Source organism: Sciurus vulgaris, assembly GCF_902686455.1.
Source record: "Sciurus vulgaris genome assembly, chromosome: 9".
Taxonomy (NCBI): domain Eukaryota; kingdom Metazoa; phylum Chordata; class Mammalia; order Rodentia; family Sciuridae; genus Sciurus; species Sciurus vulgaris.
The window spans coordinates 19,100,898-19,118,432 of record NC_136469.1 but is presented as its reverse complement, the minus strand read 5'-3'; the positions used below and the strand labels follow the sequence as shown (position 1 = coordinate 19,118,432).

Below are 17,535 nucleotides of genomic sequence, written 5' to 3'. Positions count from 1 at the left end.
TGATTCTCTTTCCTCTGAATAGCAAAGAATGAATTCACCAATCATCTTCCCTCGACTCTGCTCCGCCCCAAAACAAGGATTCCAAAATGAAATTCCTGTAGAGGCCAACAGAAACAGGTGGTGAATACAAGGATAGGCTATCTTATGATTTTTAAAAATTGGGGAAAATACATATTCCAAAAATATGGGCCTTTTAATTCTCTCTTTCGACAATTGAGAAAAGCACATGCACCGTCACTCTACAGCCAAGCGGCCACTACAAAGAGGACCAAAAGCTAGCACGGTGGCCACACCAACACACTCCGTGTGAGAGCAGAGAGCAATGCAAAGGCTGGGATTACTTCTCATCATCTTAAAGTATTAGAAATATGATTTCGTGTTTTGTTATCAGTTACCAGTATTCAAAATGGCGCCCTAAAGAGCCCAGGGGTCATTTTTTAAGACATCTTCCTCAGATCAGTTTTTACCAAAGTTTTGGAGGGAAAAATGTTCTCATCACAGTCTGATTTGTAGACCTCGTCAGCCGAGGGCTCCATTCCCATCTTCAGGCCGATCCCTTGGAACCAGGACTCCGCTACGGGCCTCAAACCCCACTCCATGAAGCCTCCTGTCCTCCAGCGGAGATCTCGGCTCTCGGGTAGAACGCATTTTCTTGATTCCCCTCTGCATCCTCAGTATCTGCCTGGATGGCCCCAGAACTCCTGGTTCCTTCCCTTTTCTCTTCCATTCAGCCACCTACAGTCGTGGACATGCCTTGACCTCATGGCCCAGGTCCCGTCCTCTCTGAAATCCTAACACTAGTGTCTCCCCTTCCAGGCAGTCCCCTTGGTGACTGCTCAGACCACATCTTTCACCTCTGCAGTCCCATCTGCTATGTGGAGTCACCTCCCTCTTGATCCTCTGCTCTAAGCCCCCACCTACAGTCCTGTCACCTCCACTGTCCCCGTCCCCACTTCATCCAGAAGAAAACGGACTCTTACAGAAGAAAACACAGGAACGTTTGCCACTCAAGCTGCAGGCCTGCCTGCTCCCCCCTCCTTCGCCTCCCTCCAGGTGTGACGGACAATATCACTCTGGCCACGCCCTCCCCCGGCCTCCTGGACTCTGGAGCCTCCTCACCTGTCTTCACAGGGAGGATCAGCTGCTCCAGATGTCTCAGTCTCCCCCTTCCCTTCTGTGGACTCTTCCTCCAGCATCAGCATGTCCATTCGGACCCGTCTTAGACATGAAATCAAAATCCCTGCTCACTCCCAATGGCCAACATGGCTTCCAGCAGAGCCCCCGTGGCCCGGGGAAGTCCTTCACCACCAAAGTTCAGGCAGCACTGGCCACCACAGCCCCGCTTCCTCTCTGGGATCCTGTCACGAGCAGTGAGTGAGAGGAGTCAAGTTTGGTTCCAACCAGTGGATTTTATTCATGCAATGCACACTCAGCTTGACATTCCTAATGATAGCAAGTCACAAATACATTGAAGATTCACCCCCTTGTTCACCTAGAGCCCAGTCCCCATGGACTTACTCAATGCAACGTCTCTTAGCCAAGAAGTCAGTCAGCACGACCAGGGGGCTTCTTCTCAGCAGTAGCCTCTCTCAGTTCCTCGGGTGTCTTTGGATGTCCTCGGGTGTCCGATAAGCCAGAGGCTGGGTGGCAGTTGTCGCCATGGGAGAGGTGGTCAGTAGTCTGGCCTCGGTGCCCATGGTGATCAGCAATCAGTGATGGAGTGGACAGCAGCCGGGGCAGTCAAGAGACAGAGGGACATGGAGTCCTCTGGTCACGGTGCTGCTGACAGTTTGCTCCGAGGGTCCAGGGGGTTAAGTAGTGATCTTCAGCCCAGCCATGCTCAGGTCTTCATTGATAAAGACCAGAACACGACTGGACTAGGAGCCCCCACTCAAATCATAGATAAAGGTTCACATCGGCATTGTTCATGAGTGTCCTCCTGCCTCACAGCAAGTTTGTCACCAGGCGCCTTTATTTTAGTTTTACAAGTCCAGGCAAATACCAAAGACAGCTTATTATTACTACATAACACCCAGCTGTAGCAATTCCTACCATTTCCTTGTCTCATTACAGATCCACATGCACCCTGGGTCTCCTTCCCCTCTCTTCCCCCTGGCTCTCCCGCCTCCTGCCTCCCTCCCTGTCAGCCTCCTTCCTAGCCTCCCCCACCATCCAGTGTGTCTCCTTTCATATCTTCTCCTCAGGCGCTGACCAGCTCTCTCCTCTGTCCACTCTTCCAACTCCCCCTGGAGGAGCTTACCAAGCGTCGAGGCGTCGTTCACTGGCTAAAGGCTGACCACACTCAGTCCCTTTCCCCCCCTCTAGATCCCCCCTCTGAGCTGCAGGGAGCCAACTGATCACAGGATGCCTTCCCAGGAGCTCAGACTCATCCTGTCCCAACCAGCTCACCTCGTCTCCTCCTTCTCCCTTATGCCTAATGACCACCTCATGACTCATCCTGTTGCCCAGCTTTGTTCTAGAACCCAGGAGTGATTCCTGATTCATCTCTCTCTCTCTCTCCCTCTTTCTCCCTCTCCCCCTCTGCCCCCAGATCTGATCAATGGCCAAGTCTTCCAGTTGGCCCTTCTAGATACCAGTCTATCCCGCTGCTTCTCACCTATGCTGCCACCTTTGTTCCAGGCCATGAGGCCTCGTTTGGAGATCTGCGAATGCCCCTAACATCTTGTTACCCAGCTTTCTGTCACTGTAGCAAAACACCTGAGATAATCAACTTTCAAGCAGAAAAGGGTTATTTTGACTCATGGTTTCAGACCATGGTCACTTGGCCCTGATGTTTGGGGCCTGTGGTGGCACAGTCCATCAAGGCGGGGACACTTGGTAGAGAAGCTACTCGCCTCATGGCAGCTGTGAAGCAAAGACAGAAAGAGAGGAAGGGGCCAGTGTCCCCGCATCCCCTCCAAGGGCCTGACCCCAGAGGCCTCACTCCTTTCCACTAGCCCCACCTTGGAGAGGCTCTGCCACTCCCCATAGCACCGTGGGCTGGGCACCAAGTCTTCAGCTCGTGCGCCTTTGGGCAACATTCTGGGTCCAAACTGCAGCCCGATCTTGCACACGGCTCTCAATGACCTTCGATGCTGATCTGATTGTCCTGTCTTCCCACGGCCTCAGATAACGTCTAAAGGGCTGGGGCCCTGCCCACCCGGCCCACCCCCACTCACTCACCGCTGTCCGGGGCCCCTTCTCTGCATGCCCCCGGTGCCCCACACGGCACTCCCGGGCCTGGCTTGCTCTTCCCTCTCTCTGAGCCTGTCTGCCACTCCCCAGTCTGACCTTAGCAGGCTGCCAGTTTCCACTTCAAGACCACGTCCTCCAGAAGCTTCTGCACGGTCCAGTGAAGCTGCTCCCCAACAACAGTTAGTCCACCTCCTCACCCCTAGAACCTGTGACTGTCACCGGAATGGCAAAAGACCGGATGAGCTGAAGATCCTGCAGGGAGAAGCCAACCCTGAGCATGCAGTAGGCCTGCCTTTGCCTGCCGAGGCCACTGTTCAGAGTCCGGCATCAAGATGTCCCCCAGGCTGGGTTCTGCTGAGGTCTCTCTTTCTGGCTGCGGACAGCTGCCTCGTGTGGCCAAGTCTTGGTGAGCGTGTGTGTGGCAGGGTGTGAGTTCTGGCCTCTCTCTTCTTTTTAAAAATTTTTTATATTTGTTCTTTTTAGATATATATGACAGTAGAATACATTTTGCACGTTATACATACACCTCCATATGACTTATTCTAATTAGGATCCCATTCTTGTAGTTGTACGTGATGTGGAGTCACACTGGTTGTGTATTCACATGAGCATATAGGAAAGTGACGTCCGATTCATTCTACTGCCTTTCCCATTCCCATTCCATCCATTTGCGGGCAAATGCCATAATTTCATTCTTCGTTACAGCTGAGTAATATTCCATTGTGTATATACATTACATTTTCTTTATCCATTCATCTGTTGCAGGGCACCTGGGCTGGTATGATAGTTTTGCTATTATAAATTGAGCTGCTATACACTTTAATGTGGCTGCGTCACTGTGGTGTGCTTATTTGAAGTCCTTTAGGTATAAACTGAGGAGTGGGATAGCTGAGTTGAATAGTTTCCTGATCTTTTTCTTTTCTTAAGGGTGCCAATCCTACTGGATTAGGGCCTCATCCTGAGCCCTCGTTTAATCTTAATTACCTCCTAAAGGCCCTGTCACCAAACCCAGTCACATGGAGAGGGCTTGGGCACATGGACAGGCAGGGGAGAGGTACCCTGTTCAGCCCATAAGGAGTCCTAAGGGAAATCTCATGTATCCTTATAATGGAGACATCCAGAGGTCAAAAGGAGGAGGTGATACGACCACAGAGGCAGGTCGTCACCATGCAGTCACAGAGAAGGATGGCTGGAGCCACCAGATAAGGCAGCACAAGGAACGGACCTTCCCGCAGAGCCTTCCCAAGGAGCTCCGTCCTGCTAACACCTCGTTTCGGATTCTGGCCTCCAGAACCAGGAGAGAATAACTTGTTGTTTCAAGCCATGCAATTTGTGACGATGTGCTGCAGAAGCCACAGGAAACTGCTACGCTCCCGGGACCTCACAGGTAAGGCTAGGGCCGCTCCAGCTGCTTTCCACTGCCCTTCCCAGGATCCACGTCACACTCCATCCACTACAGGGGTTGTTGATGTCCGTCTGCCCCACAGGCTGCAGGTTCATGAGATCTGGGACGTTGCCTTTCTGCCCACCCCACTTCCCTAGGTACATAGTAGGCACTCCATAAATGCATAGGCACTGGATGAATACAGCTGGTATTGAGAATTGCTCAGAAAGGAGAGAGTTGTTAAATAATACACTGGGCGGTGCAAACACACCAGGAAAGTTCTTCCCCATGGGAAACATTCTCGTCCTCTGAAATAATTAGCTGAGTCCTCATCTGCAGCCCACGGGGATGACCTTTCCGGTTTCTTGTCCTTGTTCTTGTGACCCCGTGGTTTGCAGTTTTCCTAGCAACTTGAGCTTTGGTGCCCTCTGGTGACAGGAATGAATCATCTCTTGTTCTAAGTGTTAAGAATGACACACACCTAGATGGGCCACTGTAATGAGACAAGGAAATGGTAGGAATTGCTACAGCTGGGTGTTATGTAGTAATAATAAGCTGTCTTTGGTATTTGCCTGGACTTGTAAAACTAAAATAAAGGCGCCTGGTGACAAACTTGCTGTGAGGCAGGATGACACTCCTGAACAATGCCCATGTGACCCTTAATCTATGATTTGAGTGGGGGCTCCTAGTCTGGTCGTGTTCTGGTCTTTATCAATGAAGACCCGAGCATGGCTGGGCTGAAGATCACTACTCAAACCCCCTGGACTTTTGGAGCAAACTGTCAGTAGCACCGTGACCAGAGGACTCCATGTCCCTCTGTCTCTTGACTGCCCCGGCTGCTGTCCACTCCATCACTGATTGCTGATCACCATGGGCACCGAGGCCAGACTACTGACCACCTCTCCCATGGCGACAACTGCCACCCAGCCTCTGGCTTATCGGACACCCGAGGACATCCAAAGACACCCGAGGAACTGAGAGAGGCTACTGCTGAGAAGAAGCCCCCTGGTCGTGCTGACTGACTTCTTGGCTAAGAGACGTTGCATTGAGTAAGTCCACAGGAATTGGGCTCTAGGTGAACAACGAGTGAATCTTCAATGTATTTGTGACTTGCTATTATTAGGAATGTCAAGTTGAGTGTGCATTGCATGAATAAAATCCACTGGTTGGAACCAAACTTGATTCCTCTCTTACTGCTCACGACAGCCACTATGTAAGATTTTCTTATGGAGAAATTGAATTTTGTCCTTGCTGTTAAATCTACTCAGATCATGTCATTAACCAAGCCTTTTTTGGGTGGGGAGGGGAGGTACTGGGGATTGAACTCAGGGGCACTGGACCACTGAGTCACATCCCCAGCCCTATTTTGTATTTTATTTACAGACAGGGTCTCACTGAGTTGCTTAGCACCTCCCTTTTGCTGAGGCTGGCTTTGAACTCTCCATCCTCCTGCCCCAGCCTCCCGAGCTGCTGGGATTACAGGTGTGGGTCACTGCATCTGGCACCAAGTCTTTAAAGTTTCAAAAAGCATGTAACCCCCAAAGACTTTGCTGATATACTTTGCAGTGTTTCGTTTTGAAATTCAATATTTGCGCAAGTGTGAAACACTCAATTTCGGGCTACGCTTATTTCTTCAAATAGTCGTGGTTTCTAAAACATCATTTGGAAAACCGACATTGTAAGGGCTGCTGACATTCACTGAAGACTCACTGTTTTCCCAAAGCCCTAGACCTTCACCAATTGAGAAGTAAGCTGTTACTTTTTTAAAAGTTTTTTTAGTTGTTGATGGACCTTTATTTGTTTGTTTATACGTGGTGCTGAGGATCGAACCAAGGGCCTCGCACATGCTAGGCAAGCGCTCCACCACTGAGCCACAGCCCAGCCCCAAGTCGCTCCATATACGTAAAAACATCTCCTGCCTGCTGTTGAAAATGAGAAGTTAGGGGTCTGCATGCTGCTCTGTAAACAGGCTTTCTCTCCTGAGCAGGTGAAAAGGCTGACCCTGAGCCACAAGCCGCCTGCAGATTTTAATTCCGTTGAGTTGCAAGGCCAGAATTTTCCAGGGGGAGACCGCGTGCATGAGTCTGCTCGGCCTCCCATCAGAGACGGGTGAAATGCACCGAGCTGTTTTCAGATAATTAAGGAGGAGGGAGTAAACAAAATCTCCTTTTCTCACTGATTATGCAACCACTTTAGGGCTGATTTACCATAACTTTCTGATTGATCTTCAAAGAATCCAATTGGTCTGCGAACCTTTTAGTTGGAGGGCTTTCTGACCCCAACCATCTGTCAAAGAAACAGGCTGCTATTTACAGGAACTCCATGCGGGTTTCTTTTCCAAATCAAAGACTTTTACCGTGTCAGCAGCTGCCCCCTGGTTTTCTTTGTCTCCTTTGCTGAACGCCTGTAAGTCTGTCTGTTCCCAGGAGACTGACGTCCCCAGTGCGCTCTCACCGTGGGACAGGGGCGTCTCCGGAAGCAACTGCTTTCTGGAAGAGGCATCTGCTGGCAAGATGACTCTGCGCTGGTGAGATGTCACAGGTTGCTTGTCTCCTGTCGTCCTAGGGCGAGACGGGTTAGGGAGAGGAGATCTTGGAACAGACAGGCAAGGGAGGCGCTTACTTCCAAGCCTCGGGAGGCAAGAGTGTAATAGTTGAATTAGAAAAAATGTCTAGCTGAATTAGATTCTGGGGCCAAACAGACGCCTGGGGAGAAAGCAACGCTGCCTCTTCCTGGTCCTGTGCCCTGAGAGGGTCGCCCACCCGGCGCCTCGTGTTCCTTGTTTGCAAAACGGTGAGGACATTTCCTGTCTTTTAAAGTCACCATGAGAATAAATGACTCACTGTTATGAAGCTCCTGAAAGAGCGTCTGGCACACAGAAAACGTGTACTCTGTGCGTGTGAGAAAGTGTGTGTGTGTGTGTGTGTGTGTGTGTGTGAGTGTGGGGGGAGGAATGTGTGTGTGAGAGTGTGTTTGTGTGAGAGTGGGGGGTGTGTGTGAATGTGTGTGTGTGAGAGTGTGAGAGTATATGTGTGTGAGAGTGTATGTATGGTGTGGGGGGGGTGTGAGAGTGTGGGGGTGTGTGGAGTGTGTGTGAGACTGTAGGGAGGTGTGGATGTGAGAGTGTGTGTGGGTTTGGGTGTGAATGTGTGTGGGTATGTGTGTGTTTGGTTGTGGGTGTGGGTGTGTGTGAGTGTGTGTGAGAGTATGTGGGTGTGAGTGTGTACGTGGGTGTAGGTTGTGTGAAGTATGTGGGTGTGAGAGTGTGGGGGGGTGTGAGTGTGTGTGCTTGGTTATGGGTGTGGATGTGTGTGGGGGGGTGTGTATGTGAGCGTGTGTGGATGTGTGTGGGTGTATTGAGTGTGTGGGTGTGTGACTGTGTATGGGTGTGAGTGTGTGTGAGTGTGTGAGTGTGCATGGGTATGCATATATGTTTGTGAGTGTGTATGGGTGTGTGTGAGTGTGTGGGGGTGTGGGTAAGTGTGTGTGGATGTGTGGGGGTGTATTGAGTGTGAGGGTGTGAGTGTGTATGGGTGTGAGTGTGTGTGTGTATGTGTGGGTATGCGTGTGTGTGAGTGTGTTTGGGTGTTTGTGTGTGAGTGTGTGTGGGTGCAAACATGCCTGTGCTCCTTCGTCTGCTCCAGTGGTCGAGCACCCTGACCACCTTCCTGCGCCCACTTCTCCGCCATTTCCACCCCTGCCTCAGCCGCTTCCCCCGCGGAGCAGAGGTTCACTTGAAGGGGCTGTGACTGCTGCGACCGCCGCCGTCTGCGAGGGTTCCGGGGCTCTCTGAGGTAAAGACACAAGGAGGACTTGAACTCCTGAACGGGAGCAGCGGCCAGCTCCTGCGGAAGATGGCCGGGTGAGCGAGTGGGTGCCGGGTCGCGCAGGGAAAGGGCTCGCTCCCACCTGGAGCCCCGGAGTCCCCTCCGCCATCCCCGCAGCGGGTCCCGTCCAAGCAGCTCAGCAAAGCCAACTCCGCTAGAGGAACAGAGCCTACCAGGAACATGTGGCCTTCCACCTCATCACTTCCCAGGGTCCAGTGTGGTTATTTGTCCTGTGCTGCACCAGCAGGGGTCAGCGAGGGAGCCCAGGCGGAATCCAGGTGCTCCTCAAAAGCAAAGCTCCTGGACCTGAAAAGATAAGAACTTTGATACCTGCTGCAACCTGAGTGACCACCGAAGGCACCTTACGAAGGGACGTAAGCCAGCCCCCAAAACACCCAGACCAGCTGGGGTGGTGGCTCAGTGGTAGAGCGCTTGCCTGGCAGGTGTGAGGCACTGGGTTCGATTCTCAGCACCACACAAAAATAAATAAATAAAACAAAGATCCATCAACAACTAAAAAAAAAAAAAATATATATATATATATATATATAGATATAGATATATGACTGATTCCATTCACATGAGGTGTCTGGAGCGGTCAGATATACAGAAAACAAACCCAGCAGGGTTGGCAAGGCGTGGGTAAGGGGAACGGGCAGTAGTGTTTAGTGGGCAAAGTTTCAGTTTTGCAAAATGAAAAGGCTCTGTAAGTCTGATTGCACGATCTGTACTTACTACTACTGAACTGCACACTTAAACTGGCATGGTGGTAAATTTTCTGGTATGTGTATCTTACAATAACTATTAGCTAGTTAATGAATTTTTTTTTTTTTTTTTTAAGTTTAACTTTCAATTGCAGAGAACTCTCTCCCTCTCCTTGGTCTCAGGAAAGAAGAGGAAAGCTGACAGCAGATAAGAAGTGCCATCTTATTCCACTGAGGCCACTTTTAAAGCCCTCACTAAATAAATATTTTCTGAGCACTTACTATGTTCCAGGCATTGTTCTAGAGGCTGGAGTTTCAGCCATAAGCAAAGATTCCCCAAATTCCCTAGCCTTAGGGATCCCATTTTCCAGCAGATGAAGAAGGATGAATCAATTAAGATACAAGATACTTTGTTGGTAATAAGAACTATGCAGAAAAAGGGGCTGGAGAGCATTTCAGGGTTGTGATTATAAATAGGGTAGTCAAGGAAGACCTCACTGAGGATGATATTTCAGTATGACTTAAACAAGATTAGGGAGTTAGCTGTGTAGGTATTTGGGGAAGAGTGTTTTAGACAAAGTGAAAAATCAGTGCAAAGGCCCTGAGGCAGAAAAACAGTGGGAGCATAGAAAGAGGCCATTATAGCTAGAGGAGGAAGAAGGAAAGAGATAGTCTAAGATGAGTTTAGATGCAGCAGCCCAAGTCACAAAGGTCATGACAGCCCATGACTCTGAGATGGTAGCTACAGGTATGCCATGATCTAACTTTGAGGTTAGGAGGACCATTGAGGTGGAGTCAAGGGCAGAACCATAGAGACTAGTAGGATTACAATAGTCTAGGCAAGAGTTGCTTAGTGCTCAGGGTGGCTGCAGTGCAGGTGGTTAAGAGTGGGCAGATTCCAGGTAGATGTCGATGATCGGGCCAACAAGATTTGCTGAGACTGGAGGTAAGCCCAAAGTGACAGATGGACCTAGCTGCCTCAGAACCTGTCCCCAGGGTTTGCCAGTGCCCTGGGCTTGGGTGGGCACTGTCTGAACTTTTCAGTAATAGTAGCTAGGGATTTCTCCAGCCAACAGAGGGTGGCAACCCCAAGGGGTGAGGATGGGCCCCAGGGCGCCTTAACTTAATTGCATCTCCAAAGACCCACTTTCTACATAAGGACAAATCACAGGTTCCACTGTTAGGATGTGGACATATCTCTTAGGAACACCATTTGATTCACCCAGGAGCTCGAAGCCATTTGAGTCTAAGCACTTGCAAGTCTGAACTTGCCATTATGGGCGATGGGAAAGAATGTGGGTTGGCAGGTCTGGGAGGGAGTCTGCGAGCTTGGCGGGGGACATGCCGGGTTCAAAGTGCTCCTTCCCATGGGCGAGGACTTCAGGCAGGCTGTTGGGTGAATAAGCCTGGAGCTCAGGGCAGAAGCAGTCCCAGTTAGAGACATAAATATGGAGGTACCAGGATGTGGAGGGGACCAAAAGCCACATCAGGGAGGAGGGCAGAGAGCAGAGGGAAGCACGGAGACCCAGCCCTGCAGCAACAGCATTCAGAGGAGCAGCCACAGGCCTGAGAAACAGCAGCCAGCAGGGAGGAGGGAGGACAGGAGAGCTGAGGTCCTCCAAGCCCAGGGAAGACCAGCCTTCCAGGAGGCAGCGGTGAGCCACGCACCCTCGCAAATGCTCAGACCAGGGTTTGCGGGTAAAAGTTGAAATTATCTCTGCAATTTGACTCACAGGGAGTAGTCTGGAATATTCTAAAATAAAGAATCTACGACAAGATTTTACATTTTAGGAGCCCCACTTTTATGGAAATCATCACGGTGTCCTGAAGTTACAATGAGGCCTACTTTCAAAGTTCTTTAAAACTGTTTTAATTAGCAAAACCTTCTCGTCAGTTTCGTGTGTGGCACCCGTAACTCAGAAGGGCAAGGAGACACGTCTCAACACCACAAAGGGGCAGGAGAAACCATGGAGACGGACACGGGCTGCTGTGGTCTGGTCCCATGTTTTCCTAATTTCAAATTCCTGAGGTAAAAAAGCTTGTTGTCCTTAATGGTTCTGGTGGCTGTAGGGGAAAACCACTCGGGGGCTGTTCTACAAGGTTCTAAACTATACCAGCAGAGAGCGAAGTCCCCTCAAGCACCAGGCCCACAATTAGACAAGTGAAAAATCCCTGAATTCCACCATCTTGACTGAGAGCCTGTTCCACAAAGCCAAGCCCCGGTCCAATCCCTCATGGGGGCCGTTTGTCACCAGTGGAGAGAGCATGCGAGGTGATCAACTGGGTCCTCCGCTGACTGGGCCTCCAGAAGCTATTGCTGAAGTCCCAAGTAGTTTGGGGTTTGTTGGATAATGAGTGGGTACATTAGAGAATTGGTGCTAAGTCCTGACAAATGTATCTTGTGGAAATTGTTTCTCTCTGTAGCCAAAGTCTCTCAGGCTTCATCCGTCTGTGACCATGGCTGCCATGTCATCTACACCTCAGTGACTTAGCCTCTGCAGCTCCCCACCAACATCACCCACCCCGTAAGTGTATTTGGGAAGCCCCAGGGTATGTGTTTATAATGTCCCTAATGCTGCATGTTTGGTGAAGGAGGACCTCAACCCTGCCCCAGAGAAGGCTGTCCACCTAGCAGAGCACTGCTCTACCAGGGTGCCTGTGTGGACCAGCTCACGTGTGGCCTGTGGAGCTGACTCCAAAGCCCCATGTGGAGAAAAACCTTCTTCCCCGGTGAGGTAAAAACACCGCCTGGTTACTCTCAGTTGGGAGGTTGACAATGTAAGGTTCCTTTGCCTCAAATGTCAGACGACTTAGTCATAAGCTCTTTCAATTCAGGCACAAAGTCCTTCCCCACCCTGGGCATGGAATCTGCAGCGCGGTTCTGGAAAGGGGCTTCTGTTGGCACCTTCACTTGAATCTGCCCCACTGTCGGCAGAAGGCTGCTTGCCCCCAGATACACCCATGGCCGTGGAGGGATCAGAGGGACAAGCGACGGTCACCTAGAATACTTAGCAGATCCATCCAAGTCTCCACTCTGTCTCCCAGCAGAGACGTTTCTTTAGAAAGCTGTGTTTTAAGGATTGGAGACGTTCTGTCCTCAGAATCAACAACCCAAGCAACTACTTCCAATTCCAGCAAAAGACAGAAAATGTACTGAAAACAGGAACCAAGAAATCCCAGTGTTCCTCAGTAGACCTCCATGCCTCAGGCCCAAGAGAAAACCCACGGGCTCGCTTGTGGCAGGGCTGGCACACCAGTGGGTTTTATTCTCGCTATGCCCAGCCTCCAGAGCCGAGGAAGGAGGGGATCACCTTAAGTGAGAACCACAAAGATCCCCACTCACCCCAGCTCCCTGGGTTATTCTGCAAAGCAGACAGGATTCAGCAATCCAGAGCTTCTCAAAAATAGATCAAAATTTTAATAGTAGTGTTAATAAGAAAAGATTTAATTCCTTTGAATATTTATTGTGGGCCAGGCACCAGACTGAGCGTGCTTGTACATACATATGTGTGTAGAGTCTCATTTAATCCCTACACCAAGCTTATGAAGTAGAATTATTATCCCGATTTTACAGAAAAGTAAATTGAACTAAAAAGTAAAGAGTCTTAATCATCCAGGCCCCACAGCTAGAACATGTTGAAGCCACAAGCCCAACCCTGAGCCACTCCAAGGCCTGTGCTTCTAATCACAACACCAGGCCCTTGACATTCACACGAAAATGAATCAACCCAAATTCCTTCTGAAAACGGAGAAACCCTTCCCAAAACGTTGTTGGTGTTTTGTTGTTGTTGTTGTTGTTGTTGTTGTTGTTGTTGTTGTTGTTTGGGTTTAGTTTCCTTTTTGGTTGTTTGGTTTGGTTTGGTTTCTGATCCTTGGTGCTGGAGATTGCAAGTACTCTACCATCAGGCTACTCCCAGCCCCTGTTGTTTATTTATTTTGAGACAGGGTCTCACTAAATTGTCCAGACTGGCCCGAAACTTGCACTCCTCCTGCCTCAGCCTCCTGGGTCCTCGGGATTACGAGCAGGGTCACTGTGCCCAACACAAAACACGATTTCGTGGAAGAGTTCCTTTGGACGCCATTGCAACTTGGTCTGTGTTGCAGAAAGTCCAGTGTGAACCAGAGAAAAGAACCGCGCCTGCGCTCCTGGCACACAGCGCGGCTCCGAGGCCTCAGGAGACTCTCCTCCTAGCCTCCTTATCTCCGCCCACCGGAACAGTGACGTCTCGCGTGTGGACTCAGGAGAGCCGTACCCTTGCAGGGTGCTGGCCCTGGGTTCACTTGATCCAGGGGTCGTGTGTCCTCAGAAAAGTCACAGCATCTCCCTGGTCTTCCTCTCTCAGGTCTTGAAGGCCCTGACAGCTGGCAGGCGGGTAATGCCCCTACCGACAACACCAAGGGACCATGCAAGAGATCGGATGAGGATCCTTCTAGGAAGCTGCCAGTCCTGGGAAGGATGCTCCATCACCAGAGGATGCGACTCCGTTATCTCAGAAACGACCAAGCCTTGTCTCCCATCCCCTCCGATTCTGTTTACTACCTTGTAATTCCACTAAAAATGAGTTCAGAAGTGGAAAGTGAAATGACCATTAAAAGTTTTATTACAGTATCTGCCTAGTGGCGATTTTTAAATAAAATCCCTTTGACACTTTATTTTTTACATTTTTTTTTTTCATCAAACGGTTGGAGCTATTTGATAAATTATGTAAACTTTCACTTTAGAATTAGGTTGCTTTTTAACTGACCCCCAAAATGAGCTGTTCCCTTTAACTCTCCTCATCCAAAAGGAACATCAAATTCGAGTTTGGAGAAAAGCAACTGTAACAATTTTCTCCTTTTCTTCATCATAACTGTATGAGACTTTAAAAAAAAAAAAAAGAATCAGTTCAGTTAATAACCTTCAAGAAAGGTGACTGATAATGAAAACTGAGTTCGGACCTCAAACTCACAAGCAGGACAGGAATCCTTCAGGAAGTAAATCGAAGTTGTGTGATAAAATGCACCAATAGAACCAATTTATTTGCATCCCATTTTATAGGACACTAAGTGGAAGAACTGGTGTCACGGTTTCATTATCCCTGTCCCTCATGCATATTGCATTATGAATTAATGTAGCAAAGCAAAATCGAAAGCCGTCTTAAAGGAGTACTCAGAGCAGCTGACTCTAAGGTGTTTCATTTCTGTCAACTAAAATTTATCATCACTGCGTTATCTCACTCTCTTGCTGAAACCTAATGACATCAGAGGCATTGAATCTGGAAACTGAAGTGACAAGACATGCCTCTGTGCTACATATAATACTTAGAAGAACTAAGCAACTGGAAAGAGAACCCTCCCTTTGGGGAATGGCCAGCCAATGAGAGATGACTTTGATGATGTAATGCCTTTTCCCTGGAGTGCCCTTGGTTAAATAAAAACAAAGATAACAGTAATATGCTCCAGGAGTTGGTGAATACGTTCCGCCTGAGCAACTCCTAGCAGTGTGCAGCCATCTCGTTGATCTCAGGAGGTGGGAAAAATCTCTACTTAGGGAATAGTCAGGATTTTAAATGTGGCCCCAGGCTGGAGCCCAAAGTGATAGATGGACCTAGTTGCCTCAGAACCTGTCCCCAGGATTTGCCAGTCCCCGGGGCTTGGGTGGGCACTATCTGTACTTTCTAGTAATAGTAGGTAGGGATTTCTCCAGCCAACAGAGGGTGGCAACCCCATGGGGTAAGGATGGGCCCCAGGGCACCTGCCCAACATGAATCTCTTCTCTAGACCCATTTCAGAGTAGTTCCAACAAAGTACAACTCAGACCACAGCGCTCTTCTGCTCAATAAAAAGTTCTTGTATTCTGGTATCACTGAAACCTTGTCTTGCCAAATGGATTTCCAACTGCTCTGTACCCTCACCATGGTCCAGCCTAGGCCAAATGATTCCTTCACAGCATGCTTCGTGTGTGTGTGTGTGTGTGTGTGTGTGTGTGTGTGTGTGTGTGTTACAAGGGATTGAATCCAGGGACTCTTTACCACCAAGCTATATCCCCAGTTCTCTTCATTTTTTATTTGAGACAAGGTCTCACTGAGTTGCTGAGGAGAAGCTGGCTTTGAACTTGTGATCCTCCTGCCTCAGCCTCCGGAGTCACTAGGGCTCCAGTTGTGTGCCACTGTGCCTATCCCAAGGAAGTAATTTTTGATGCAGTACTTCTCAAACATAAGCACACATCAGAATCACCCCAAGGATGCCAGGCATGGTGGTGCAGGCCTGTAATTCCAGAGACTTGGGAGGCTGAGGCAGAATTGCAAGTTCAAGATCAGCCTGGCAATTTAGCTAGACCCGATCTTAAAAGATAAGAAGGATTAACTTCTTAAAAGATAAGAAGGAGATGTAACTCTGGGTGAGTCGCTCTGCGTTCAATCTCCAGTACCATAAAAAAAAAAAAAAAAAAAAAAAAATTTAAATATTTATTCCAGAGGGCTTGTTGATGGTCAGACTCCCCCCTGTTCCCAGAGGTCCTGGTTCTGTGGGTTTGGAAAGGGATCCGAGAATTTGTGCTTCTGTAAATTCCCAGGTGATGTCAAGGCTGTTGACTCAAGGACCACACTGTGAGACCTGCTTGCCTGATGTTAGGTAACTGCTGACGTTTAAAAATAAAACTGCCAATAAATGTATCCAGTAGGAAAAACATTTTTTTAAAAAACAACCATTTGAGAGAAACCATCATCCATTTTTTTTTTTTTTGTAAAAAATGGCTTATCAATTCCATTTTTGTATAAAACATATGGGAGAAACCTAGCCAATCAACACACAACTGTCACCACATGAAAAGGTACTTTATCAAACTTCGAGTCTAAGAACATACAAACGTTTCCTTTTTTAGCCTGTCTACAGTAATTGTCTATGCCTTTCCATTTAACTGTTTTTTAAAATTCCACATATCCCCCATTGTTACCCTTCCTCTCAGTTACAGAATAATGACAGGGAGGAAGCGGGTTAGTTAAAAGAACCCTCTAAGCAGTTTTCTGCTGTCCCTTCTTTTCAAGCAGAGATTTATGGATAGGAGGGATCACACCACCCCCAGCAATGGTAGCCTTGATAAGATATCCAGCTCTTCAGCACCATGGATTGCGTGCTGAAGTGACGTGGAGGGATACGCTTTACTTCAAGATCCTTGGAAGCGCTACCTGCCGGCTCCGCAGCTCGGCAGTGTGCTCCTCCCCAGCGCTGCACTATGCACAGCAGCAGTGACATCCACGGTCCGTGGCTCGTGGTGCGCGCCTTCAAGTGTGGATACGGCCCACAGGAAACTGTAGTCCAGCTCTTTGTGAGCGGGACACTGCCTTGGCCTTGGCCTTCCCGCTACCCTTTCCAGCTTTGCCTCCAGCCATGGTCTCGGCCGCCTCTGCCTCCGCTCGGCCGCGGCGACCACCCGCTCTCCCATCATCCCTTTTTTTAAATACAAAAATAAGCTCTTCTTGACAATCGGAAATTTTGTTCTTCTTTCCTCCTTGAACTTTTATTTCCACTCTATTTCTCCAGCAAAATTTTCTGCCAATTAGTTTTATCCTTAATATTATTTTATTGGTCACACTGTCCTACGTCTCTAGCACAATTAGTATAAAAATTAAATTTGAAATGTATTTAAATCTCCTCCAATAGGTTCTTGTCATGATTATTAGTAGCAGTAATCCATTGAAAATAATCATTACATTCATATACACATATATCTATATTCTCGAATCATTTTTAAAGACTAAAAGCTAAATTTTGTTGAAAATGTATCTCTTGGGTTGGGGACGTAGCTCAGTGGTAGAGCACTTGCCTAGCATGCACAAGGCATCCCTAGTACCCAAAAAATGAAAAACAAAAAGGCATATCTCTTACTAAGGACTTTTTCCTTAATTATTTCTTATATTTTTAAATTAATATTACTAATCACTCGAATAAGATGGGCATCTTTGCAGATTCTATTCCTCTTTCTTTTTAGACCAGAGTGAAAAATATCACTGACATAAGAAGGTAGACATGGAATGAATTTTGTAACTGCAATTTTACTTAATTTTCTGAATGTCTTCCAAGTTCTAGATCAACAATCACAGTGATCTGAGAGCCAAAATTATTTTTGTGATCTACCAGCTGAAAAAACATGATTAGATTCTTTTCAATACAAGGGAAAGCAAAGTAGAGACCACCTGGATTGCAAAGTTTGTTATCCAAACATTTGAGTCATTCTCTCTTTCCATATCAACATCATTATTTCAAATGGTCCCTTTGTTTGCTGCATTACAGGTTTGGTTTTGTTGCTGTTTCTGCTTTTTTAATTATCTAGGACAGGGGGTGGCAAGCGAAGGCTAGCTGGTACTGGCCAAATCCTGCCTGGTCTCTTCTTCTACAGTCCTTGTGTTAAACATGACTTTTACATTTTTTAAAAAGGCCATTGTAA

The 17,535-nt window shown here is 48.3% G+C and overlaps 1 pseudogene across 1 annotated transcript; it reads right to left on the bottom strand.

The window, feature by feature from the left end:
* Positions 1 to 16,102: 16,102 nt before the first annotated feature.
* LOC306669588 (histone H2A.V-like) lies at positions 16,103 to 16,480 on the bottom strand (annotated as a pseudogene). Its single transcript has one exon. The product of its transcript is annotated as a histone H2A.V-like (transcript).
* Between the last annotated feature and the right edge of the window lie 1,055 nt (positions 16,481 to 17,535).